This window comes from Cupressus sempervirens, chromosome 5 (genome assembly GCF_028749045.1).
Source record: "Cupressus sempervirens isolate cs-2001-9-10 chromosome 5, ASM2874904v1, whole genome shotgun sequence".
Taxonomy (NCBI): Eukaryota; Viridiplantae; Streptophyta; class Pinopsida; order Cupressales; family Cupressaceae; genus Cupressus; species Cupressus sempervirens.
Genome location: NC_143122.1, coordinates 686,291,096 through 686,318,694, shown reverse-complemented (window position 1 = coordinate 686,318,694; position 27,599 = coordinate 686,291,096).

Genomic DNA, 27,599 nt, shown 5'->3' with positions numbered 1-27,599 from the left:
TCAACTCGTCCTAAATACTTGGCATTAACCCATTAAGATAACAGTCCACTTTCTCCTTATCAGCTTCTGCATGGCCAATTCTAATGAGAAGTCAGTAGAACTCCTTGGTATACTCTTGAATAGATTTACTTGCTTCAACCCTTACCTTTTCTTTAACAGATCAAGCTCATAATCTATGAGAATGAATTTTTGCTTCAATTTAGCTATCATCTGATCCCATATGGTGATTTTATTTTTTCCCTTTTGATTTTGCTCCAACTAAACCTCCTTCCACCATATCTTTGCATGTCCCTTCAGTTTTCCCTTTGCAAACTTGTCCATACTAAGATCTTCAATATCTTTATATTCAAAGTACTTCTCTAGTTCATTGATCCAATCGATCATCTCCTCTAGGTTAAGATTTCCTAAAAATGTGGGAACTCTAAACTTAGGTCTTTTTAAATCTTGGAGATGGCAGTAAAAAGCCTCTCTTCCTCTAGGTTTAGAACTACCTCTACTTCAACATTTTCTTCTAGTTTGTTCTCATCCTCACTTTCATCTCTTATGGGAAGATTTATCCCTCTATGCATTTGTTCTTCCAATTCTTTCATTTGTCTTTGGAGGTCTTAGAAACCCTCAGGTGTAGCACCTATCGCTATTCCACCACACTCTCTTTGTGGAGGTATTCTTGTGTTTTTTCTAAAACCTAGTGCAAACTACCTCACAATTAGTGATTTGTCTATACACTCAGCCCAAACCATGATCTTGGTGTGAACTGCCTCACAGTCGGCAATCTATCCACAAACTCAAGAACTTTAGCTCTTATACCACTTGATGAAGGCTACTCCCCTTAATACCATAAACCATAACAAAAATAAATAAAAAGAAACAAATGCGAGAACAAAATATGGAATTCTTATTTGCATCACAAATGTGAAATTATAGAATTCACAAGTACAATATGCTAACCTACATGGGCACCTTCATTATAGTTATCTGCAAGACTAAGCTACTAACTACCACCCAGAGTTGTTCTAGACAATGTTTGGATCTTTCTCAAATAGGTAATTTTATGCCACCTAGGAAGGCTCTAAATGCTCAAACTTAATACCTAGGGCTAACAGATCCTAATAATACATATAGAGTCAACTAAATACAATCTTTGATACATTATTTTATAAATTTTTGTATCCCAAATTTGGAAGGCTATAACTCTTGAACCGTTGCTCTAATTGGCTATTATTGTTGTGATTATGAAGCCTAATCAAACTCAAAGGTTTATTCAGCATTGACTACTATTTTTATATTATTCTAGCCCTAATTTTGTAAGCAAAAAAAATCTTGTATAAAAAGGCTTAGGGTTAGGGATTTTCTTAATGCATGATGCAAAAATTGGTTCTTGTGGTGGTATTGAGCTATAAGGGATTATGAATTATAATTAGATTGTAATCACTCGATAATAATAATATTAAACTTTTGTTTGGTGGACATAGCCCAGGGATTGGATGAATCACATTAAATCTTATGTCTTGTGTAATTTTTTGTGTGATCTATTATTTTTTGATATTCATTATATTTGCATGTAACTATTATTTCTGTCTGACGTGAATCCTAACAATTGGTATTAGAGCTAGATGATCATCATTTTTTATTAGCTAGACCATCATTTTTTTTTAGCAATCCTCTACAGGAAGATCTCATGGCTGAGTGGGTAGAACTCTCAGTTATGGATTATGCAAATGGAGGACTATCTCTATCAGAAGGATATATGGAAGTCAATCGAAGGAAAAACTAAAAATCAAGAAACTATGAAAAATGAGGAATGGGAGATTTTAGATAGAAAGAGACTTGGAAGCATTTAGTTATGCCTAGTGCCATCAATGGAATTTAACATTACAAAAGAGAGGATGATAGAAGATTTGATGGAAACCCTAGTGAAATTTTATGAAAAGCCCTCTGCTTCAAGCAAGGTATTTCTCATGAAACATTTATTTAATATGAAAATGGAAGAAGGTGGATCTATTTCAAATCATTTAAATGAGCTTAATAGTGTTACTAGTTAGTTATCTTTCATGGGTATTGATTTTGATGAAATTAAGAATCTCTTGATTTTGTTTTATTTGCCTAAAAGATAGAATGGCTTCATAATGGCTATGAGTAATTCTATTTCTAGATCTAATACCCTAAAATATGATGATGTGATCAACATTATTTTGAGTGAGGAAACTCATTAGAAATCTTTAGGTGTATCTACATCAAGAAGTGCTTTGAATGCACAAAGCAGAGGTAGAATGACTGAGAGAGGAAATAATTTCAAAAATCATGGAAACTCAAGAGGAAAGTCAAAGGGGAAGATGTCTCAATCCAAAGGACAAAGGGATTGCTAGTACTGTGGTAAAATAGAGCATAAGAAGAAAGATTGTTTGATTCAAAAGAACAATGGAGGAGATAAACTACAAGGGAATATGGAAGCAAATGTGGTAAGTAACAAATCTAAAGAGGATGCTTTGTTTCTTTCTTTAGAAAATGTTGATGATTCATGGGTTTTAAATTCTAGTGCTTCATTTCATGCTACACCTCATAGAGGTTATTTTATTGATTATGTCTAGGGGTATTTTGTGTTTATTTATTTTGGGGATAATGAACCATGTTAGATTACTAGAAAGGGAAACGTTAAGATTAAGTTGTAAAATGGGTATCACTAGCTACTACATGAGGTAAGACATGTTTCAAAATTGAGTAGGAATTGAATTTAAGTAGGGTAATTCAGTGATGAGGGTTGTGTAGTTAGTTTTAATGAAAAAAATTGGAAGGTTTCAAAAGGTTCTCTTGTAGTAGCAAAAGGTGTGAAAGTAGGCTCCTTATATCTTTGTAAAGGTTATATTGTTCCTTCTACTTTGATTGTTTTATAGAAGAATAAATGTTCAGCAATAGTTGTTACAGTTGAGCAGGGAGAACAAATAGTTGCTGTAGATTTTGATACAATGCTATGGCACAATAGACTTGGGCACATGAGTGAGAAAGGTATGAAATTACTTGATTCAAAGAAAGTTTTACTAGGTTTGAAATGTTTCAATATGGATTTATGTGAAAATTGTGTGTATGGAAAATAAAAGAGAGTGAGTTTTGTGAAGATTGGGAAGGAAAAGAAAAGTGAGAGATTAGAGCTTGTATATACAGATGTATAGGGACTAGCTCAAATGTCTTCCCTTAGTGGTTATCATTATTATGTTACATTTATTGATGATGCAACTAAAAAAATATGGTTTTATTTCCTTAGACAAAAATTTGATGTATTATGTTGGCTCCTAATTTAATAGTTTTGAAAACAACCAAGAAACCAGACTAATGCATCTAAGGCTAGCAACTTCCTATGATGAATGCACCTAACTGCAGTCTTCAACCAACTATAAGGCTAGACCCTTCTTCTTCTTTAGCCTCTGCAAAATCTATGTAGGTAGACCTCATATTCAATCGATATGGTACCAGTGCAAAACATATTCCTGAATCTATTTACTAGTAGATTACAAACCCTATATCTCCTAATTACTCATGTAATAACACAGATCTACAGTAGCAAATTGTAAATCCTATGATATTCACAAGTTGAGTGAGGGAATCACATTTAGGTTCTTCAACATGAAAGGGAAAGAACATTTGATTTATAATGTTTAATTCTACAAAACCCCTAGATATGTAGCAGTAAGACTTTAATGATCTTGTAGCTGGCCAATGCCTAATCCATTTGGAAAATCCATCAATCAAATGCATACCTATGGATATTTGATACTTATGTATATATTCATATATATGATCTATCTATTTTTCTTGTAAATAAACATCAGTGCTCAATCCAACCCTCATTCTTACATGATATCCTTCTCAAAAACCTACAACCCTGTTGATTCACTGAAGCATTTACATAACCCCTTGAGTTACAAGCAATAATAAGACAACATACAGCCTTAAGGGACTGCAACTATGATCTAGGCTCTTTTTTCAAAGATCATAAAACATTAAAGCTCACTAAGATAGGAGACAAGATTCAAGATGAAACTCAACCTGCTATTCTTTGTATTAATTTCTTTGAAACAATACAACCATATGCATGAAATGAAAATAAGAAAACACCTAACAGATCTGAACTATCTGTATTATCCTTCCTAAAGCTGTTCATACAAGAGAAATTGCTAAAAAATATATGGTATCATAGTATGGGAACACATCAAAACTAGATCCAAAACCTGGTATGTTAGTAGTGACTAGTTTTTCTCCAAAGACTAGAACCTGTACAATGAGAAAGAAAGAGATAGATATAGGAAGAAGAAAATATGAGATCTGATCAAGAGATGATAAGTGTCCACTTAGAATTCCTTCCCAAGAAGATGAAGCAACCTCTTTCTACCCTCTCTCTTCTGATCTGATTTGGTTTCATCATTACTTTGTAATTGATTTATAAATATCTATTTCTGAATGATGAAAACCTCTTACTTGCAAAAATATCTGATTTGCCTTGTGAAATGATGGTGAAATTGAGGTTCAACTGATTTGAATGTGACCAAACTCAACCCCAATTACATTTTCTTTATCTTTTATCCATATTTAGGTCATTAACCTACTAGAAATCATAATTGAACATCAATACCTGAATGCAGTCACAAATTTGGAATCTGGAAGAAAACCTCTTGTAGCATGAATAAACTACTTCTTGTGCAAAAACTAACCCCATAATTGGAAAGTTCATCTTCTCCCAATTTCAGAGATATATAACATCACTATATTTTCATCATAGGAACCTCCAAAAAGTTGATTTGAAAAATACCCCACTACTATGACTCTCTGACTGAAACTTGAAAATTCAAAAATTTAAAATCATTTCTAAAGTTTCAACTTTAGAATAAAATCCTTTTGAATTTAAAATATTTTTGTATGTGCCCTCATAAAATGATAAAATTTTATTTAAAAATCTTTATTTTTTAGCACCCTTGAATTTTGGCGTCAAAGTAGCTTTGACCAAGTACCACATGGCAGCCTCTGATTCGTCGACCCCTATACACACTACCACCTCATCGCCACGTGACACTCTCCCACTTACCCACTTTACTTAAGGATCAAACACTTCTATCTTGCGGAGATGCGTAGACCATCGGATCTGCCACATGGCAGCATCCTATGCATCTACCTGAGCCTACACATCTCTGCCACCTCATCACCAGTTAGGACCCATCACCACATGTCACAATCCTACAATTTTGCATTTTCTAACCATTGAGCACTTCTATATTTTGGGCATGCGCCAGCCCTTAGATCTGGACATGTGGTGCATTCTCAACACATCTTTGTTTGTGGTTCCATGTTAGTGCACTTGTATGTTCATTTAAAATTCTTTCGTGGGTGACTTGATAGCTGTTCTCCACTTGCGGGCCCCATGTGTGGGCTTTGGCTTTCACAAAAGCCTTTGACTTTGCAAACATCAAGCATTATGTCTAGAATTCTATTTAAATCCCTTATTACTTCCCCACTTAGTGAATGTGGGATAATGGTTATTATTACTTTTTCCCTTTTCATTCTTTGTGCAACTTGAGTCTGGCCCTTTTTTATGCGTGGATGTTCTTCATGTTTTAATATCGTGGAGACGGCTTCCTTATTTTGCTGCGTGGACTGTTCCTTAGTATGCATGTGATTTATTAAGTGTGGTTCTTTATTTCTTGTTGCGAGTCAGTCTCTTTATTTTCTTCCTATTTGTAGTGTAGGCTAAGTGCAAATTTGGAACCAGACTCTATTGTATAAATACCACTCTCCAGCTTGGGTTAAAAAGAGCTTCTTCACTATTTTGTTTCTTCTGCGAATTCCCTCTCCAAGGTGTCTTTCACTACCTTTAACCCTTGGGACTGCTAAATTTTCATCTCTGTCAACCTCTTATATGCCGACCTCTCCTTTCATTCACATCATGATCTTCTTTGGATAATGGTGTAGGGTGCATAAACTTCTTTCTTTGACTATTTCTCTATTTTATGCGTGAGGCTTCATTAGTTTTCCTTGCCTTTCAACGTGGGTTTTACATGCTTCATGCGTTGACTATTTTTATGGCTTTTTCTTCTTGCATAGGGTCTTCTCCATTGGTCTGCTCATGAATTTTCGTGGGAGTATCCTTTTAAAAGACATGGGAAAAAGACTTGGACTGACAGCTTTGCACCTTACTCACGATGGCTTCTTTTGCTCTCAGCAGCTTGTCATCACAAGAGCTCTTTCCACTTTTTCCCCCATTTTTCTTATGCATGAACCTCCCTCTGCCTACAAATTTTTGACCACCACTTTACCTTCAACACCTTGGGCTTTATTTAGATGCCTCTAAAACATGATTTTCTCCCTGTTATAGGTGCAACTTTTCCACTTTCTTTGACTGTCTAGATGGCTACCAATCATGGGCGGCTCATTCTATTTACAAGTCAATTAATGTTGGTGTGAACTACTCTTTTCAAATGGCTTGAGCTTCTTTTATGCATGCTAGGGACATCTCCTTTTCCTATGCTCTTTTTGTTTTGACTGGCTCTATTTACTACCCTGTCGTATCTTGCCTTGGACGGGTTCCTTTGTTCTTTGCATATTATGTGTTCCTCTACTCTTTGTGTGGAAGGCTCCTCCTCTTCCACTAGCTTTGTCTTATCTTTCAATGCATGGGTTGTCAAGACTAGTGGCTTCTTAAAAACTTATCTCCTCCATCAATTAAAAGACTTGGTTGCTCCCCAAGACACTATACTTTGAGACACAAACTTAAAACAAAGTTAAAGATCCTTATTCATAGCTACATGGTTCCTCTATGTCTACTCCTACTAATTGCTTTTTATGGCATGGAGTCGGCTGATGTGGAGGCTTCACAGTGTGAGCTATTCCCCTCCCTTAGTGTGGGTCTTTGACAACATTTCCATCCAATTCACCATTTTGTAATTACCTAAAGATGTTATCCCCTCCAGTGTATTTAATTTGTCACTCACCATTTCTAATAGATCCTTTGTAGTCTTTACAAATGAAGTTATGAGATAGGATACATGAAGACCACTAATCCTAGTTTCTAGAAAATTATCACTTGTGCATAATTGAGCAAAAGGGCCTAGTTTTTTACATTCATAACACCTTGTACCTCCGATGTGCAAACAGTTTTACATTTTGAATTGAGATTTTAAATTCAAAATGTATAACCACATTCTGGATTTGTATTACTTTGCCAATGAGTGTATGAATCATTTTCCTTTGATGCTCAAGTTCACTAAGTGACTTCGTAGTAAAATCCAGATCACATCTACATGCTTGATACGTACTTTTGACGCTCTCTTCCAATAGATTAGGAAAACATTTTGCAAGAAGCTCAATGGAATGCACCTTATTTTCTTCTTCACATGATTGCAAACATATTAGATCATTGTCTAGATTATGGAAGTCTAGCACACTATCATCTAGAGGTTCCCAGTAATGTTTATTCTAATCATTGAGAGAACTTGGATTTGAAGAGACATTTATAGCCATAGAATTTACATTGGAACCTTGTGCTGATACAAAAGTTTGCACACCTAAATTGTTTTCTTTTAAAATAATTTAGATTAAAGACTATCTAAGATTTTGCCCTGATTTCTAATTTGTAGTAGCTCATTTCTTTCCAAAATTTACAAACTTGCAATCTATTGAAATCAGTCGGGCCCCAAAGTTGGTTTGGCTAAAAAAAATTTCATTTTTAAATACCTAATTTCTCAAACTGGCCTATTAATCATCTGATATTGATTGGAATCAAAATTAAGCATTGAATTATCCTTAAAAACTCATTTTTACCCTTTCTTGCAAACTATCAAATTGGTCCCAGAAGGTCCATTGATTGGCCTTAAAAATAGACCCAAACACCTAACTGGGCTCTAAAATCTGACCCACTAGTTCTCTATTCCAAATTCTTGCACCCTGTCAAATCTTGTCTCATGAATAATTCGGGATCAAAGGATATTTGCTATCAAAGTGACCCTTTCAGAATTGCCTGCAATAAAACGTGTCAAAAAACACTAAATTGGGTTCTGAATTGGCTTCAAAAACTGGGTAAACTAACACTTGGGAAGACAAAAATTGGGGCATTGGTTTTTTTTCATGAGAATAATATGGATCTACAATTTGGGCTCATGAAAAATAACTAGGAACAAATGGCGAGCAGTCAAAGTGAGCTACTCAGAATTTGCAGATTAAAAGCACTGACAGAAAACATATTTTACAAATGGAATTGACCTGGAAAAGTGTGCATATGGATTCACCAAACTTAAAAACTAACAAACTTGGAGTATTTTCAGAGGACAACATAGTGGTACAATCCATTCGATCTCACCAATCACGGATTAAGAGTTATAATGTCACGAACAGGGGTTCCAATCAATCTACACTTTATGACACCAATAAAAAGATAGAAATTGTGTTTGGAATCATGTTTGAAAACTAATCAAACTGATTCATTATGAGCTAAAACTTGAAACATAACAAGTCTTTGATGTCTATAATGCAACGCAAAAGGAATTTTAGCATTTTGGTCAACTGGGTCAAAATTATAGCATGTCAAATAGGGCCTTCCAGAATTCAAAACTAATTGCATCAACATGACATTGATAACTAACCAACTTTGAGGGATTCAAAACCTAGTCAAATGTACTTGAAACAACTTTAAATCTAAAACATAGGTTCTTAGTATAGACACTAGACAATCCCAAAGTGGTGAGTCATGACACATTTCTGGGTGCGAGATATTCACTTGCAAACACAACCTTCTATTGTTGTTTGACATTTAGGATAAAAATGTAGACTTGACAAATGCTCAAAACAAGACTTAACGAAATGACTCAGAATCTCAAATTTTTTTCATGGAACATGCAGTCACACTAAATTCAAGGTGTTAGAGACATTAAACACCTTAGGGAGATCAAAGGTACAGCTGGGTACATGAGCATCAAAAAGCATTTATAGGGCTTAATTCACTCAACAATGCTCAAAATTTGGGCTAAAATTTTTAGTCCCAATAGTGGCTCTGTATGGGGGAGCATGCCCCTTGTGGGCATGGCAAGGATTTATATCTCTAGAAGAAGCAGACCACACACCTGACAACAAAACTTTCTCTCTTGAACAAATTTATTGAAAACAAGAAACTAACACTAAAATTATGTACAAACGATGGCCCCAGGACACTAAACTTCAACAAAATTGTTTACCTCTATCATAAACATGATTCTCATCTGAACTTGTGTGAGGTAAACTGAAATTACTTCTCCTATCAATTTCACCAATCATTTTATCCTCATGAAATGAATCACTTGGCAAAACTGTATCTACATTCTTACTTCCATAATGCATATAAAATTTTGATTCACTCTGTCCAACAATTTTCTCATCATGAAAGTTCTGATTAGCATGCTTATAACTATTAGACTCAAAATAAAAACTCTCTTCATTTAATGAATCATGCATGCTATCAATCTCAAATATGAATGCATCATATTCAACATGCGAAAAAGGATCACTCATACCTTCAAATTGTGTTTCCTTATGCATATCCTGATGGTACTCTGAAGAACAATCTAACTTATACTCACACATGTCATCAATATTAGAATCTGAAACTAATCTAAGATCTTCAAATGATTCTCTAAAATCAGCAAGTGGATTAGTCATCACATTAGAATATTCATTATAAAATTTATTAGAAGATGCATGCTGATTTTCAAAAACACCTTCATCAAACACCTTGTCATCCATCTCATAAGGTGCAACATAATCATTTTCATTGTCATGCTTGGAAGAAGAACAATCTAACCTCTTACAATAGTACAACAAGGTAACATCATTAAGATCATTCTCAACTAAATCTGAATTGTCCATGTGCTCTTCAAACAATGGGTTAACAACTCCATGTAGTGATCCTTGTTGAACATCTTCACAAAACATAGGCTGATCATCCTCGGGATTTTCATCATATAAAGCATTAGTATATACTTTAAAAGCATGACCCGTTTCATCTTCATGGAGGCTTTTAGCATGTGAAGAAAAATCAGAATTATATGAAGACTCACTTTCTACTCCATCAACGAAGCATGTAGAATATAAATCAAAGTTACTTTCATCGTCTTCATGTAGGTGATTCAAATGTCTTGCAACCCCATCATTATTTATCTTACCAATAGGCGTTAATGCATTAATCTTAGGATCACTCATATACTGATCATCACTGCACTCATTCTCAAGACATTCATCTACACAATTAGGTAATCTATCTTTATGGATAACCTCTTTGTCTTCATGTTGTGTAGACAAATCTTCTTCACCACTTTCAATGTCTAGTTGACTTGTATAACTTTGAAATTAAACTTCACTTTTAGATTTAGAATTAGAACTCATACCTTTACTTGCATAAGAGCAATCACTTCCATCATTGCTTTCTTCTTCCCAATTTGCATCTGATTCACATGAAGACAAACACATACAAGCATGATCCTCTTCTTGAATCAACTAACAACTCTCATCATCAACCTCATATGACACCTCTTGATAATACATCGAATCAGAAAATTTAGTAACTTCACTTGATACATGACTTTCAACTTCTTCATCCTCATATTGGGATGACTATCTTTCAACTTTAGATTTAATAATATTCTCAACATGATGTAATCTATGGCTAAGATAATTCATTTCTTGCATATCCAACTGATCAAGTGAATCCATCTTACCATCTATTGCTAAAACATTATAAATATGTGTGCTTAGTTCTTCTGACTATGACTGCAATAAGTGTAACTTACATTCTTCATCCTATGTTATATCTCCATGACATGTTGGATCAGCAACATCAAGTTCATGATCGAAGAAATAACTTTCAGCCTCCTCACTTACATAAGACTAACAACCTCAAACTTTAAAACATTAGTAACATCATCATACACATAACTATCATGAGAAGAACTTGCTACTATAACTAATGTTTGATCTGTAAAATCAACATAATGCTGAACTTGATCAAAGTTTGAAATATTACTCATTGTTGTAGCATCATGAACATATGTGTTTCTATTTGCAACTGGACTAACCTTCCTTATATAGACATTCTGATTTAAATTCTCCATCTAATTAAAACCTACAATAGGGGTATTGACATTATGATTTGAAACTGAAACATAAACACTACATTCATCCTTTCTTTCAAACATATTATAGCAACAATCATTCGAGACAAAATGACCTCTAGTCAATCCATACTTCAAATTATTCTCAATCTCTCTAGCAGTCATAAAAGCTTGGTATAATGTCTGTGGTTCTTTATCCCTTAGTAGATAGTTCATTTTCTTGTCAAATGCATTGAAGTAAACTGCTAAACACATTTGATCATTAGGTATGTAACTCTCAGGGATTTCATTTAAAATTCTTGCAAATTTGATGTTAAATTGAGGGACAAGTTCATCACTTTGAATATGAATCTTCAAGAACTTGTCATAAGAACTAGATATGCTTACCCATTCTCCAAATTGCTCCATGAATGCAGAATGAAACTCACCCCAAGATGAAATAGAGCATGCTAGTAGGAAAGAAACCCAGTATCTAGCATCACCTTCCAAAGTTTGAACAAATAACTTCATGTGCACATCCTCATGAGCAATCTCATAGTCACCCACTAAATCACTGAACAATTCAACATGATGACTAGCTGAAACAAGATGGTCCCCACTAAACTTAGGAAAACATTTTCTAATATCATTAGGAATGACATTCAGGAAACCATGAATACCATTAAAACTTAATGGCATATACCACTTGGTAGAAATAGATCTAGGAATTTCACTAATAGACTACATATTAGGTGAAATAAAACTTGACATTCTTTCAAGGGTTCAAAACTCATTCACCATTAATACTTAAATTCACAACTTGCAACGGATCTATATAGCCTTCTACCAAATAACTACTTCAAATACACTTCACAACTTTAAAACAACAATAGCTAAAAATCAATCCTATGAAGTGTATGAAACCTTTAAAACTATTCTCCTCTTCTTAGTGCTAAAACTCACTCAATGGAGAATACACTTGTATAACTCACTTTCATGGAATAGGAATCACATGAAAACATAAAATACCTTTAGTGTTGCTACATGAAAACATTGATTTGCTGATTGGTCTGGTGTTGATCTCAATTCCTCGCACCACTGATCATATCCTTATAGAGTCACCATATCCTTGAGGAGAACTAAATGAAATCACTGTTGTGATTCATCTTTGTCATTGAAAAATTCTTATGATAGCAAATCAATCAACACTATAAAACTTATCAGTCAGAAATTCATATACTCTCTCTTCTTGCTTGAAAATTCACATAACTTTTAGATCTACCTATTTTAATTGAAAACTCTTGAAAGAAATTTACATATAATCGATCTACACTAGTACAGAGATGCTTTAGAGAGTCGCCACTCACAATTGTGAGAAAGATTTAAAACATAATTCATAACACTAGAGATCTGAATTGAATTGTCACTTTGTAGAACTTTGCAAAACTTTAAACACCTTGAAGAGAGAAAACCCTTCAAAATAATTCTGACTCTGAATTTTCAGCAGTAATGTGAAAACCACAACTAGTTGAATTGACTGGAAATAAAACTTAGTAACACAATCTTTATTGAACCTTGAAATTACTGCTGCAAATGTATAAAACCTTACTAGGGTGCATGAAACTTCAGCAAGGAAATAAGAAACACCTCTATCTATATATTTGTTGTATCCAATCTATTTCATGCCAAATATTTTAGCTTCTTCTGTATGCATTCCCTAGTAGAGTTGCCATTTTGTTGGCTCCTAATTTAACAGTTTTGAAAACAACTAAGAAACCAGACAAATTCATCTAAAGCTAGCAACTTCCTATGATGAATGCACTTGATTGTAGTATCGAGCCAACTATAAGGCTAGACCCTTCTTCTTCTTCAGGCTCTACAAAACCTAGGCGGGTAGACCTCAGATTCAATTGATATGGTACCAGTGCAAAACATACTCTTGAATCTATTTACTACAGATTACAACCCTTATATCTCCTAATTACTCATGTAATAACATAGATCTATAGTAGCAAATTGAAAATCCTAAGATATTCACAAGTTGAGTGAGGGCATCACATTTAGGTTCTTCAACATGAAAGGGAAAGAATGTTTGATTTATAATGTTGAATTTAGAAAAACCCCTAGATATGCAGTAGTAAGACTTTAATGATCTTGTAGCTGACTAGTGCCTAATCCATTGGGAAAATCCATGAATCAAATGCATGCATATGGATATTTGATACTTATGTATATATTCAGATATATGATCTATCTATTTACCTTGTAAATAAACATTTGTGCTCAATCCAAACCTCATAATTACATGATATCCTTCTCAAAAAACCTGCAACCCTATTGATTCACTGAAGCATTTACATAGCCCCTTGAGTTACAAGAAATAATAAGACAACATACAGCCTTATGGGATTGCAACTACGATCTAGGCTCTTTGTTCAAAGATCATAAAACATTGAAGCTCACTGAGATAGGAGACAAGATTCAAGATGAAACTCAACCTGCTATTCTTTGTATTATTTTCTTTGAAACAATACAACCATATGCATGAAATGAAAACAAGAAAACACCTAACAGATATAAACTATCTATATTATCCTTCTTAAAGCTGTTCATACAAGAGAAATTGCTGAAAAATATATGGTATCATAGTATGGGAACACATCAAAACTAGATCCAAAACTTGGTATCTCAGCAGTGATTGGTTTTTCTCCAAAGACAGGAACCTGTACAATGAGAAAGAAAGAGATAGATATAGGAAGAAGAAAATCCCGAATCTAATCAGGAGATGGCAAGTGTCCACTCAGAATTCCTTCCCAAGAAGATGAAGCAACCTATTTCTACCCTCTCTCTTCTGATCTGATTTGGTTTCATCATTACTTTGTAACTGATTTATAAATATCTATTTCTAAATGATGAAAACCTTTCGCTTGCCAAAATATTTGATTTGCCTTGTGAAATGCTGGTGAAATTGAGGTTCAACTGATTTGAATGCAACCAAACTCAACCCCAATTACATTTTCTTTGTCTTTTATCCATATTCAGGTCATTACCCTACTATAAATCATAATTGAACATAAATACTTGAATGCGGTAATAGATTTGGAATCTAGAAGAAAACCTCCTATAGCATGAACGGACCACTTCCTATGCAAAAATCAACCTCAGAATCAGAAATTTCATCTTCTCCCAATTTTTTTGATATATAACATCACTATATTTGCATCTCAAGAACCTCCACAAAGTTGATTTAAAAAATACCCCCTGCTATGACTCTCTAACTAAAACTTGAAAATTCAAAAATTTAAAATCATTTCTAAAGTTTCAACTTTAGAATAAAATCCTTTTGAATTTAAAATATTTTTGTATGTGCCCTCATAAAATGATAAAATTTTATTTAAAAATCTTTATTTTTTAGCACCCTTGAATTTTGGGGTCAAAGTAGCTTTGACCAAGTGCCACGTGGTAGCCTTTGATTGGTCGACCTTGTACACACTACCACCTCATCACCACATGGCACTCTCCTTCTTACTTGCTTTGCTTAATGATCAAACACTTATGTCTTGTAGGGATACATGGACTGTCAGATCTACCATGTGGTAGCATTTTGGGCATCTACTTGAGCTTGCACGTCTCTGCCACCTCATCACCAGCTGGGACCTATCGCCGCATGTCACAATATTGTAATTCCAAATTTTCTAACCATTGAGCACTTCTATTTTGTAGGCATGTGCCAGCCCTCAAATCTGGACACGTTGCTCGATCTCAACACATCTCTATTTTTTGGAGCCATGTCAGTGCACTTGCAGATTCATTTAAAATTCTTTTGTGGGCAACCTGATAGATGTCCTCCACTTGCAGGCTCCATTCACAGGCTTTGGCTTTCAAAAAAGCCTTTGTCTTTGTAGACATCAAGCATTATGTGTAGAATTCTATTTAAATCCCTTATTACTTCCCTGCTTAGTGAATGTGGGATAATGGTTATTATTGCTTTTTCCCTTTTCATTCTCTGTGCAACTCGAGTCTGGCCCTTTTTTATGCGTGGATGTTCTTCATGTTTTAATATCATGGAGACAACTCCCTTATTTTTCTGCGTGGATTTTTCCTTAGTATGCATGTGCTTTATTAAGTGTGGATTCTTTGTTTCTTGCTACGACTCACTCTCTTTATTTTCTTCCTATTTGCAGAGTAGGCTAAGCTCACATTTGGAACCAGACTCTATTGTATAACTACCACTCTCTAGCTTGGCTTAAAAAGAGCTTGCTTCACTATTTCATTTCTCCTGCAAATTCCCTCTCTAAGGTGCCTTTCACTACCTTTAACCCTTGGAACTGCAAAATTTTCATCTCTATCAGCCTATTATATGCCGACCTCCCCTTTCATTCATAGTCTGATCTTCTTTGGATAATGGCACAGGGTGCATAAACTTCTTGCTTTGACTATTTCTCTATTTTATGCGTGAGGCTTCATTAATTTTCCTTACCTTTCAACGTGGGTTTCTTATGCTTCATGTGTTGACTATTTTTATGGCTTTTTCTTCTTTTTCAGGGTCTTCTCCATTGGTCTACTTATGAATTTTTGTAGGAGCATCCGTTTAAAAGTTGTGGGCAAAAGCCTTGGATTTGCAGCTTTGCACCCTACTCATGGTGGCTTCTTTTGCTCTTAGTGGCTTGTCTTCATGAGAGCTCATTCCACTTTGACCGCTGACTGTTTCTCCTATTTTTCTTATGTGTGAACCTCCCTCTACCTACAAATTTTTGACCACCACTTTTCCTTCAACACCCTAGGCTTTATTTAGATGCCTGTAAAACATGATTTTCTCCTTGTTATAGCTGCAATTTGCCTCTTTCTTTGATTGTCTAAATAGCTACCAACTATGGGTGGCTCATTCTATTCATAGGTGGATTAATGTTGGCATGAACTACTCTTTTTAAATGGCTTGAGCTTCTTTTATGTGTGATGGGGACATCTCCTTTTCCTATGCTCTTTTTGTTTTGGCCAGTTTTGTTTACTACCCAACCACATCTTGCCTTGGATGGGTTTCCTTGTGCTTTGCATATTATGTATTCCTCTGCTCTTTGTGTGAAAGGCTCCTCCTCTTCCACTAGCTTTGTCTTATCTTTCAGTGCATGGGTTGTCAATACTAGCGGCTTATTAAAAATGTATCTCCTCCATCAATTAAAAGACTTGGCCGCTCCCCAAGACACTATACTTTGAGACACAAACTTAAAACAAAGTTAAAGCTCCTTATTCATAGCTACATGGTTCCTCTATGTCTTCTACTACTGATTTCTAGTTATGGCATGGAGTAGGCTGATGTGGAGGCTTCAAAGTGTGAGCTATTCCCCTCCCTTAGCATGGGTCTTTGGTGGCATTTCCAACCAATTCACCATTTTGTAATTACCTTAAGATGTTATCCCCTCCAATGTATTTAATTTGTTAGTCACCATATCTAATAGATCCTTTGCAGTCTTTGCAAATGAAGTTATGATACTAGATACATGAAGACCACTAATCCCAGTTTCTAGAAAATTACCACTTGTGCATAACTGAGAAAAAGGGCCTAGTTTTTTACATTCATAGCACCTTGTACCTTCGATGTGCAAACAATTTTACATTTTGAATTGAGACTTTAAATTCAAAATGTATAACCACATTCTGGATTCGTGTTACTTTCCCAATGAGTGTATGAATCATTTTCCTTTGACACTTAAGTTCACTAAGTGACTTCGTAGTAAAATCCAGATCACATCTACATGCTTCATACATACTTTTGACACTCTCTTCCAATAGATTAGGAAAACATTTTGCAAGAGGCTCAATGGAATGTACCTTATTTACTTCTTCACATGATTGCAAACCCATTAGATAATCGTCTAGATTATGGAAGTCTAGCGCACTATCATCTAGAGATTCCCAATAATGTTTATTCTGATCATTGAAAGAACTTGGATTTGAAGAGACATTTATAGCCATACAATTTACATTGAAACCTTGGGCTGAGACAAAACTCTCCACACCTCAACTGTTTTCTCTTAAAATGATTTAGATTAAAGAATATCTCAAATTTTTCCTTGATTTCTAACTTGTAGGAGCTCATTTCTTTCCAAAAAGTACCAACTTGAAATCTGTTGAAATTAGTTAGGCCCCAAAGTGGGTTTGGCTAAACAAAAAATTCATTTCCAAACACCTAATTTCTCAAACTGGCCTATTAATCATCTAATAATGATTGGAATCAAAATTAAACATTGAACTATCCTTAAAAACTCATTTTTTCCCTTTCTTGCAAATTGTTAAATTGGTACCAAAAGGTCCGTTGACTGGCCTTAGAAACTTACCCAAACACCTAACTAGGCTCTGAAACCTGACCCACTAGTTCTTTGTTCTGCATTCTTACACCCTGTCAAATCTTGTCTCATGAAGAATTTGAGATCTAAAGATATTCGCTGTCAAAGCAACCCTTTTAGAACTGCCTGCAAGAAAACATGTCAGAAAACACTAAATTGGGTTCAGAATCAGCTTCAAAAACTGGGTAAACTGACACTTGGGAAGATGAAAATTGGGGCATTGGTTCTCTGTCATGAGGAGAATATGGATCTGTGATTTGGGCTCATGATGAATAAATGGGAACAAATGGCGAGCAGTCAAAATGAGCTACTCAAAATTTGTAGATTAAAAGCACTGATAGAAAACATTTTTTGCAAATGGAATTAACCTGGAAAAGTGTGCATATGGATTCACCAAGACCTAAAAATTGACACACTTCAAGTATTTTCAATGTACAACATAGTATACAATCCATTCAATCTCACCAATCATGTATTAAGAGTTATAATGTCATGAACAGGGGTTCCAATCAATCTATACTTTATCACACTAGTAAAAAGATAGAAATTGTGTTTGGAATTGTGTTTCAAAACTGATCAAACAGATTCATTATGAGTTGAAACTTGAAACATAACAAGTCACTGACATCTACAATGTAATGCAAAAGGAATTTTATCATTTTGGTCAATTGTGTCAAAATTATAGCATGTCAAACAGGGCCTTCCAGAATTTAGAACTAATTGCATCAGCATGACATTGATAACTGACCAACTTTGAGGGATTCAAAACCTTGTCAAATTAACTCAAAATGGATTGGAATTTAAAACATAGGTTATGAGGTATAGACACTAGATATTTCCAAAGTGGTGAGTCATGAAACATTTTTGGGTGCGAGATATTCACTTGCAAACACAGCCTTCTGTCACTAATTGACATTTAGGATAAAAATGTAGATTTGATAAATGCTCAAAACAACACTTCACAAAATGACTTGAAATCTCAAATTTTCTTCATGGAACATATAGACACACTGAATGGAAGGTGTTAGAGACATTAAACACCTTAGGGGCCTCAAAGGTATGGCTAGGTACATGGGCATCAAAAAGCATTTATAGGGCTCAATCCACTCAACAGTTGTCAAAATTTGGGCTAGAATTTTTAGTCCCAACATATTAACAACTTTAAAGAAATGAAAATGCTTGGTTGAAAATGAGATTAGAAAATAATTAAAATTTCTCAAATCTAATAATGGTGGTGAGTATTATAGTCATGAATTTAAAGATTATTGCTCTGCTAATGGTATTCATAAATAGAAAACTATTCCAAGGACTCCATATGAAAATGGAGTGGCTGAATGCATAAAAAGGACTATAATGGAGCGTGCAAGAAGCATGAGGTTGCATGTTGGGTTGCCCTTAAATATATGAGTAGAGGTTATCAATACTATTGTATATTTTGTTAATAGAAGTCCCTCTACTCCTTTTGGCTTTGATATTATAGAGGAAGCATGGGCTAGTAAGAAGGTGAGTTATTCTTTTCTGAAAACCTTCATTGTGAAGTATTTTCTCACATAGATTCTAAAAATTGAACCAAGCTAGAAGCTAAATCAAAGAAATGTGTATTTTTTGGATATGAAATTAATGAATTTGGTTATAGGCTTTGGCATTTTGAAAATCATAAAATTGTAAGAAGTAGGGATGTCATATTCAATGATAAAGGGTTTTTCAACAATCTGTTGCAACAATGTGAGAAGAAAGAAGATAATTATGTAGTATTGGATGATACTCCAAAAGCTAATGTTCTAGCAATTCCTCATGATCTATAACAATTGTCAACACATACCACACACCCTAGTGAATGTTAGATGGTCAACAAGGCTAAGTAGACCTCTAGAAAGATTTTCTCCTTCCTTTTATTCTATTTTACTTACTGATCCTAGTGAACCAGGATGTTATGATGAAGCTTTGTAGGTGGATACAAAGATTCAATGGGAGTCTACAATAAAAGAAGAAATGGAGTCTTTGCTAAAAAATAAGACATGGGAGTTATGAAAGTTGCCTGCAAGTAAAAAGGATTTATAGAATAAATGGGTTTACAAGTTAAAAGAAGAGGATGGAGGTAAGAAATGATTTAAAGCTAGGTTATTGGTAAGAGGATTTACATAGAAAAAATGGCATTGATTTTGATGAGATATTCCCTCTTGTTGTTAAAATGACTTCTATTCACACTATTTTAAGTATTCTGGCTACTAAAGATTTGCATTTGGAGTAGTTTGATGTTAAAACAACCTTTCTTCATGGCAATTTGGATGAAGAGATACATATGGCACAACCATAGGGATTTGAGGTCAAAGGTCAAGAGAACTTAGTGTATGGATTTAAGAAAAATTTATATGGCTTAAAGAAAGCACCTTGGAAATGGTATTTGAAATTTGAAAAGCATGAGCATGGATATAATAGGTGTCATTCAGATCATTGTGTTTATTTTAATATTTTTCATGATGATGGATACATTATTTTATGTTCATATGTTGATTATATGCTTATAGTTAGGTCTAACATGGATCACATTAAGGGGATAAAGGAATAGTTAGCACATTCATTTTCTATGAAGGATTTGGGGGAAGAAAAAAACATTCTTGGTATGAAGATTTGTAGAGATAGGAAGAATAGGAAATTGACATTATCACAAGCTGATTATATTGTGAAGTTGTTGTAACATTTCTCTATGCAGAATGCTAAAGTTGTCAACACACCTTTACCTAGTCATTTGAAGTTGATTGAGGAGATGTATCCCAAGACACAAGAAGAGAAGGACAAGATGTCTAAGGTACCTTTTGCTTCAGCTATAGGAAGTTTGATGTATGCTATGGTATGTACTAGGCTAGATATTGCACATGTAGTGGCAGTCATTAGCACATATATGAGTCATCCAGGAATTGAGCATTGGAATTCTGTTAAATGGATTCTTGGATATATGAGAGGTACATCTAGCAAGTGTTTACACTTTGGAGGATCTACTATTGATTTACAAGGATATGTTGGCTAAAATTTAGTAGGGGATATTCATACCAAGCAAAGCACTATAGGTTATGTTTTTACTATTGGTGGAGCAGTAGTGAGCTGGGTTTCTAGGTTTTAGAAAGTTAATGCTTTATCCACTAGAAAGGAAAAGTATGTTGCTACTACAAAGAGAACCAAGGAGATGATATGGCTTGAGTTCTTCATGGAAGAGTTGGGACATCCATAGAGGGATAACTATTTTTTCACAAATAGCCAAAGTTCTATTCATCTTGCAAAGAATTCATCTCTACATTCAAAGACTAAGCACATAGAGTTGCAGTACCATTTTATTCAGTCAGTTTTGGATGATGGATAGTTAAAGATGGAGAAGATACATACATATGATAATATAGTATACATTTTTACCAAGGTAGTCACAAGGGAGAAGTTGAACTCCTCTTCAGCTTCAATTGGTCTTATGGACTAAACAGAATAAATGAATAGTAGACTCTAGGGTGGTTTGATATATTTTAGTGGGAGCTATAGGTTTAGCAGTGCTATGATCAGTCTCCAAGTGGGAGTTTATTATTGTGGAGTGTGAATAGTCTCCAAGTGGGATGGATTGTAATCAAGTTGTAATCACTAGATAATAATAATATTGGACTTGTTGTTTGGTGGACATAGCCTAGGGATTGGGTGAACCATGTTAAATCTTGTTGTCTTGTGTTCTTTTATGTGTGATCTATTATTTTTTGATATTGGCTATATTTGCATGTAACTATTATTTCCATTTGAAGTTAATCCTAAAAATATAACCAATTTTTATAAATTCTAGCTCTTGATCTAAAGGCTCAGAACTGCACAAGCACCCTTTTGGAAAGTTTTCAAACCTCATTCAGGCACTTTAAGGCCTCCAACGGTGCACCTAAAGATTTTTCTACTAGTTTTTCTACCAAAAATCTGCAATAACTTCTCTAATACTTAAGTTGGAGCAATGAGATTTTTATGCTAGGCTTATAAGTCTAAATGAACCTTCATGCAGAAAATGAGAACATTTTGAGTTTGTATGAAAAACTTACTAAAAATAGCAAGTTCCCATAAATAGTAACCACCCTTTCCATTAATCCTTTTAAAAATAGAAAAGATTGAAAATAAAAATATACTTGGGTGATGCAAGATTTCTCTTACACCCAAGATGTGCTTTTACACCTAGGATGCTCCTACATCAAAAAGAAGTAGACAAGCACAAAAATGATATGTTGTTAGATGTTAGGTGACAATAAATAATGCATTTGAATAAGGGTTGTCTTAATGCAAAGTTGTTCTTTGTGGAGATTTGCTAGTTAGTAATTCAGTCATATGAGCTCAAAATGTCCTAATTTCAAAAGTGGAGGTTCATCCATGTCATACCATCCCACCAGTTGAGTCTCAATGCCATATCATAAGTATCAATGAAGTTATTGTGTATTTTTGGTATAAATCTTTGGCACAAAAAAATTGTGTCCTTAGTTTTGAAGGCCTAAATGTATTTGGATGAGGCCCAAAAACTTGATATATGGGCACATTCAATGGTTTGTGCCTATATATCAAAATTTAAGGATTTTGAAAAAGGATTATAATAAAAAATTGAAGAAATGGTTTAAAAGTTATGGCCTTCCAAAGTTGGGCTGACCAAAACTTCCAAAATATATGTCAAAGGTATATTTTGCCGACTCTATATGTATTGTCAGAGTCTTTTGGCCATAGATATTAGGTTTGAGTGTCTAGAACCTTTTTGGGTGTCATAAAATTGCTTATTTAAGAAATTCCTATAGATTTTCTCAGATAGCTCTAAGTGATAGTTTGCAGCATTCTCTTGTAGATTACTGTAATGAAGGCACCCATATGGGTTGGCATATTGTAATTTTGATTTTGTAATTCCACATTTGTGGTGATAATAAGAAGCCCGTATTTTGTTCTCATAAATTGCTGGTATTTCTTTATTTTTGTTTATTTAAGGTATTAAGGGGAGCACCCTTCATCAAGTGTTATCAGAGTAGGAGTTATTCAATGTGTAGAAAAATTGACGACTATAAGGTAGTTGCACCATGACCATGGTTTGGGATGTACATTTAGAAAGATACACTAACTATGAGGTAGTTTGCATTAGGATTTTAGTGGAAGCATGAAGACTCCTCTACAAAGAAAGCATAGTGGGAGAGTTGTAGGTGTTACACCTCATGGTTTTAGAGCCCTCTAAAGGAAGATCCAAGAATTGCAAGAACAAATGCACAAAGGAACAAATATTTTCATAGGAGGTGATGAAAGTGAGGATGAAAGAGAAGAAGGAAATGTTGATCAAGCAATAGAAGATGAAGTTTTGAACCTAGAAGGGGAAAAGATTTTTAAAGGCCATTTCTAATATTGGAACAAGACCTAAGTTTGATGTTCCAACATTTTTGGGAAATCTTAACTTAGAGGAATTGATCAATTAGATCAGTGAATTGGAAGAGTACTTTTAATATGAAAGTATCGAATATCTAATAGGGTCAAGTATGTGAAGGCCAAACTAAAGATCATGCAAAGATCTAGTGGTAAGAGATCTAGTTGGATAAATATAGAATATGGAAGGAAAAAATCACTTGATGGAATTGAATGATAGCTAAAATGAAGTGACAGTTCATTTCCCTAGATTATGAGCTTGATTTGTTGAAGAAAATGCAAGGTTTAAAGCAAGTAGGAAGATCTAATCACTAAAACATTTGAACCCAAATTGCAATGGGAGGCCATCACAATTGCAACATCTACCCTTCACCCAAGAAATAGAACCATGAATTAGCTCTCATTGCATGGGTGTTAGACTTTTTCTATCACAAATTTTGATAGTGAGACTATCCATCATAATAGAAATGGACAAAACTATCATAACTTGGAAGAAAGAAGGGACAAGAGTTCATTATCACAGTGTCATAATTGTAATAGTACAATGTCATAATTACAATGTTAGAAGCTTCCACTCCATTATCACAACTATGATGTTGATGCCATAGCTTTTTTATGGAAGTGGCATCAATGTGTCAAGAGTAGTCATCATAGTTGTGACATAGTTGTGATATCTATGTTGTACAAGTAACAACTAATTGTCAAAATAGGACATCGCAATTATGATGACTAGTCAAATTATTAAAGGAATAATGTTTCTTGTAATGTTTGTGTTGCTTCTACTTTCAGAGAGGCTTCAAGCTCTGTCTCACATGGAGTTATGTCTCAAAGTTCTCTTTCCAAAAGGGGCTAGGTGGAATGGACAAATGTGACATTGAAAGGATGCCTTTAATAAAAAGATATGTGGTTACAAAACTAGGTCAACATGGTTTAAGTGAGTCAATTGCAATTAGTAAGAAGCCTTTCAAACAATTTGGACTACAATTTATTTTGGGAGTAGATTATCCATGTGAAGTTCTAGAATATCACAAATTCCCTAGATACAGACTCCAACTTGTTGACAAATCAAGTTTAAGAGAATATTGGACGTTTTCCTATTGAGGAGGAAAGCGTAATTGAGGAGGAGAATATGGATTATCATATTACAATGAATACAACTCAAAAAGTATACAACTCATTGACTAAGAAAAATGTTCTTAGTACTAGGAATATTTTGACAAATTTAGCAAAACATAATTCACCCATAACTAATTCTCCAACTAGAAGTTTATTTAAAAGGATCATCACCAACTCCATAGAAAAAGATTAGATGTATTCAAAACAAAATCTTTAGCAAGCCCTGAATTCAATTCTATAAATCTTGGAGGGTAGGCTTGTTAGGGTTAAACCATGGACAAAAATAACAATTACATGTAAATATAAACAATATAAGAAAATAGTAGATCACATAGAAAATAACATAAAACACAAAGATTTAACATGGTTCACCCAAACCCTGGGATACATAGACCAAATAGCAAGTCCAATATTTTTACAATCTAGTGATTACAACCTAATTCCAATTTGTAATCCCTTACAGCTCAATACCACCACAAAAACCAATTTTTGCATCACCTTATGAAATAATCCCTAACCTTAAGCCCTTTTTTACAAGTATTTTTACCATTTTAGGGTTATAATTAATAATTACATGATGGCCCCAAAGAATTTATGAAGTATGTATAGTACCTCCCTAATCTGTCACCACAAACTAACAAGGCTTTTGTAAAGGAAAATCTAAGTGAGTTACAAAACAAATATGGTTCATTAGTTAGAAAGAAGGATTCAAAAACACCTAGTGTAACAACTCATAGTAGCTTTGCAAGCCAAATTTCATCAAGGATAAGTTAGAAACCAATAAACATATTATGCAATGTAAAATCATTTATTCCATTAGTTTAGTAGAATTAGGCAATAACGTCAATTATGACAAGTAAATTCTTTTTAGATTCTAAGAATATAGTTTGTGTTTTATCATATTCATTCACTATTTTTAATGTATTGAAGAAAACATCTTTTTCATTATTTTTTGGCTTCTCTTAGTGTAACAAGGATTCCTTTGAATCACTTAAATGCCCTTATTTGAAATCAATTTCTCATTTAGCTTTGAACTTCATGTAATATTGCTGTCCTACAATAGTGACTTATCACCGTTTTCAGTTTTGTTTATACTATCACTTCAATTTGTAACTAGGAAAATCACTATTTTTCTCATTATTTGGCTATCCTTCTCCACCTTTTCTCACATTCTTCTATAACTCGTGACTTTGATGCTAACATTATCACTATTCATTAAAATAGTTCATTTTATCATCTACTAGTCATGTAAACAACACTTTTAAATTTGGCAATGTGATGCAGGAGCATCTAGAGGTATAAAGGCAATACTATGTCACCCAAAAAAATGTACTTAGACTTAGTTTCTCTTTCATGTGTGTTCATTTTTGGATACCCATTTGGGTCAAATAAAGGTTCCAACTCTCATAGTTCCACTATTAGTGTTCTAGGTTAGAGTATTTGAGCACCTTGGGATACGTGTTAATGCCAAAAAAATAGGACTATGTAATTGAGCCATAATTATGGTGGATTAGAAGGTGTAAATTGGAGGGAGAATTAAAATTGTAATTTAGAATATTCCAGTAAAAGAATCAGGTCAAAAGATTGCACGGTTTTAAAGTTATCACAGTTTTTTGGTTTTTGGAGACCTCCTAAGAATGCTTCAAAGTTAGGTTCAGGGTATTAAATGATCTCGTATAGGGCTAAAAAATGGGGTACAAGCAAAGCTAGTCCATAGGGCTATAGAGCGCTTTGAGAGCTTTTTAAAAATGTAAATGATTCATCAATCAGAGCTACAGTTCAAAAGTTATGCCTCAAGAAAGTTCGATTACCATTTCTAGATTCTTCTAGTTTTGCACCGACTTCTAACGTGACTTATGGAGCCTTCTATTTGGTCGGTGGATGCCAACTAGAACTTTCTAAAATGTATTCCTGATCCTTAACCCTTTGGGGTCTATTTAAGGACATTTCTGGCATTGTAAAAGGTAGTTCGGAGTGGAGTTTGAGAGAAGGCACTAGGAGAAGAAATTATCTCCAGATTTATCCTATTGTAAGCCCATAGGGTATGTTTTGGAGTCTGTTTCTCTGCACTAAGTGTACTAGCATATTTTCATAGTTAAATGAATTTTCCCTTTCCTGTTGTGTCCATTCTATGCTTGGGTTGTGTCCCAATCACAATGAGATAGATAAGTGGTAGCCCAAGGAATGTATTATAGGAGAACTCTTCATCAAAGTTTCCAAAAGAAAGATAAAGGATGAAGTTGCAAGGAAATACTTCCAACAAATTATCAATGTAGTGGACTTTTGTGATAGCATGGGTGTTTATTACAAAAATTTGATTGCGTAGTTTCTAGAATTAGCACTAGGATGACTCCAAAATTTTTTGTTTTAGTTAGTGCATATCTAACCATGTGTTCCTTTCAAAGTTTATTGAAATTCTTTAACATGTCTTGTCCTTTTCTTCCAGACTTGCATATATCTCTTTTGATCTATTAGAGGTTCTTATACAATTTTTTTAAAATTATATTTATATAAATATAAATAAATGTGGTTTGAGATTAATTCTCTATTATTTCAGTCCTTCTTTCCTGATTTCATTGGAATATTGAGTAAGGTTTCTTCTTTTAAAGTGAAAAGACAAAAATTCTGACAATTGCATCAACTTTCATTCATTTGAAATGGAATAAATTTTCACAATTCACAAGAGGCTTCCCAATGTGAGACCCAAAATATTAATGTCTGGTCCACAAGGTACAACTATTATCTTTTCTTTTGTACAAGACTAAATAGTTATGTTGAAGATGGTTCTCCTTAAAAATTTCTTCAATCTCATTCAATCTATAATTTTATCACTTACATAAAGTTTGAGATATATCAAAAAACATTGGTGAAGGCATTGGCAAATCACTTTGCTACAAAAATTCTTATATTTGATAGAAATTCAATAATAATGGTAAGTATTAACATATTAAACTCTACAACATTTTATGATCACATTTATGGCATTGGTTCTTCGAAGATTTTAATTTAAATTCATATGAGAGCATATTGGGTTCATTGGGATGTCCTTTTTATGGTTGGACAACTCAACTAGGTGTGCTATATTTAAGTTTTGGTGTGATCACAATTTCCTTTTTAAGAAGGGAACATGATTCATCTTAACAACTCTGTAGTTGGATTTCAATGCAATATTTTTGTAGTGATGCTCTGATTGTTAATATAATGGGGGTCAATGAAGGATGGAGAACTTCAAGGGGACATAAGTAGGAAATAAAGACACCATCGTCATGTCTCAATATTAAAATTGGGTAGCATTCAAGTCAATGTATGCCCTCTCCAAAACTCTACATCAAACTTGCATACATTCAAGAGATGTTTATTGGAGGAAGTTCATTGGGCACCCATTTTTTTTGTAGATGTTTTTACCTAAAGGGTACATTGGAGTCACCTTCACTCTCATCATTAAAGAACATTATCCCCCTTGAGAAAGGACAATCTTCATGTGCTTATTGATTTTATTTTGGATGTTTTGACCTTGAACCGATCTCCTTGATTTATATATACTAAATGTCTCACTTTTTTCTTCCATTCCTATATTTTACTCGCTCAAGGAAGAAAAATCTGACAAAAACCTATTCATTAGTACCTACACTCCACATAG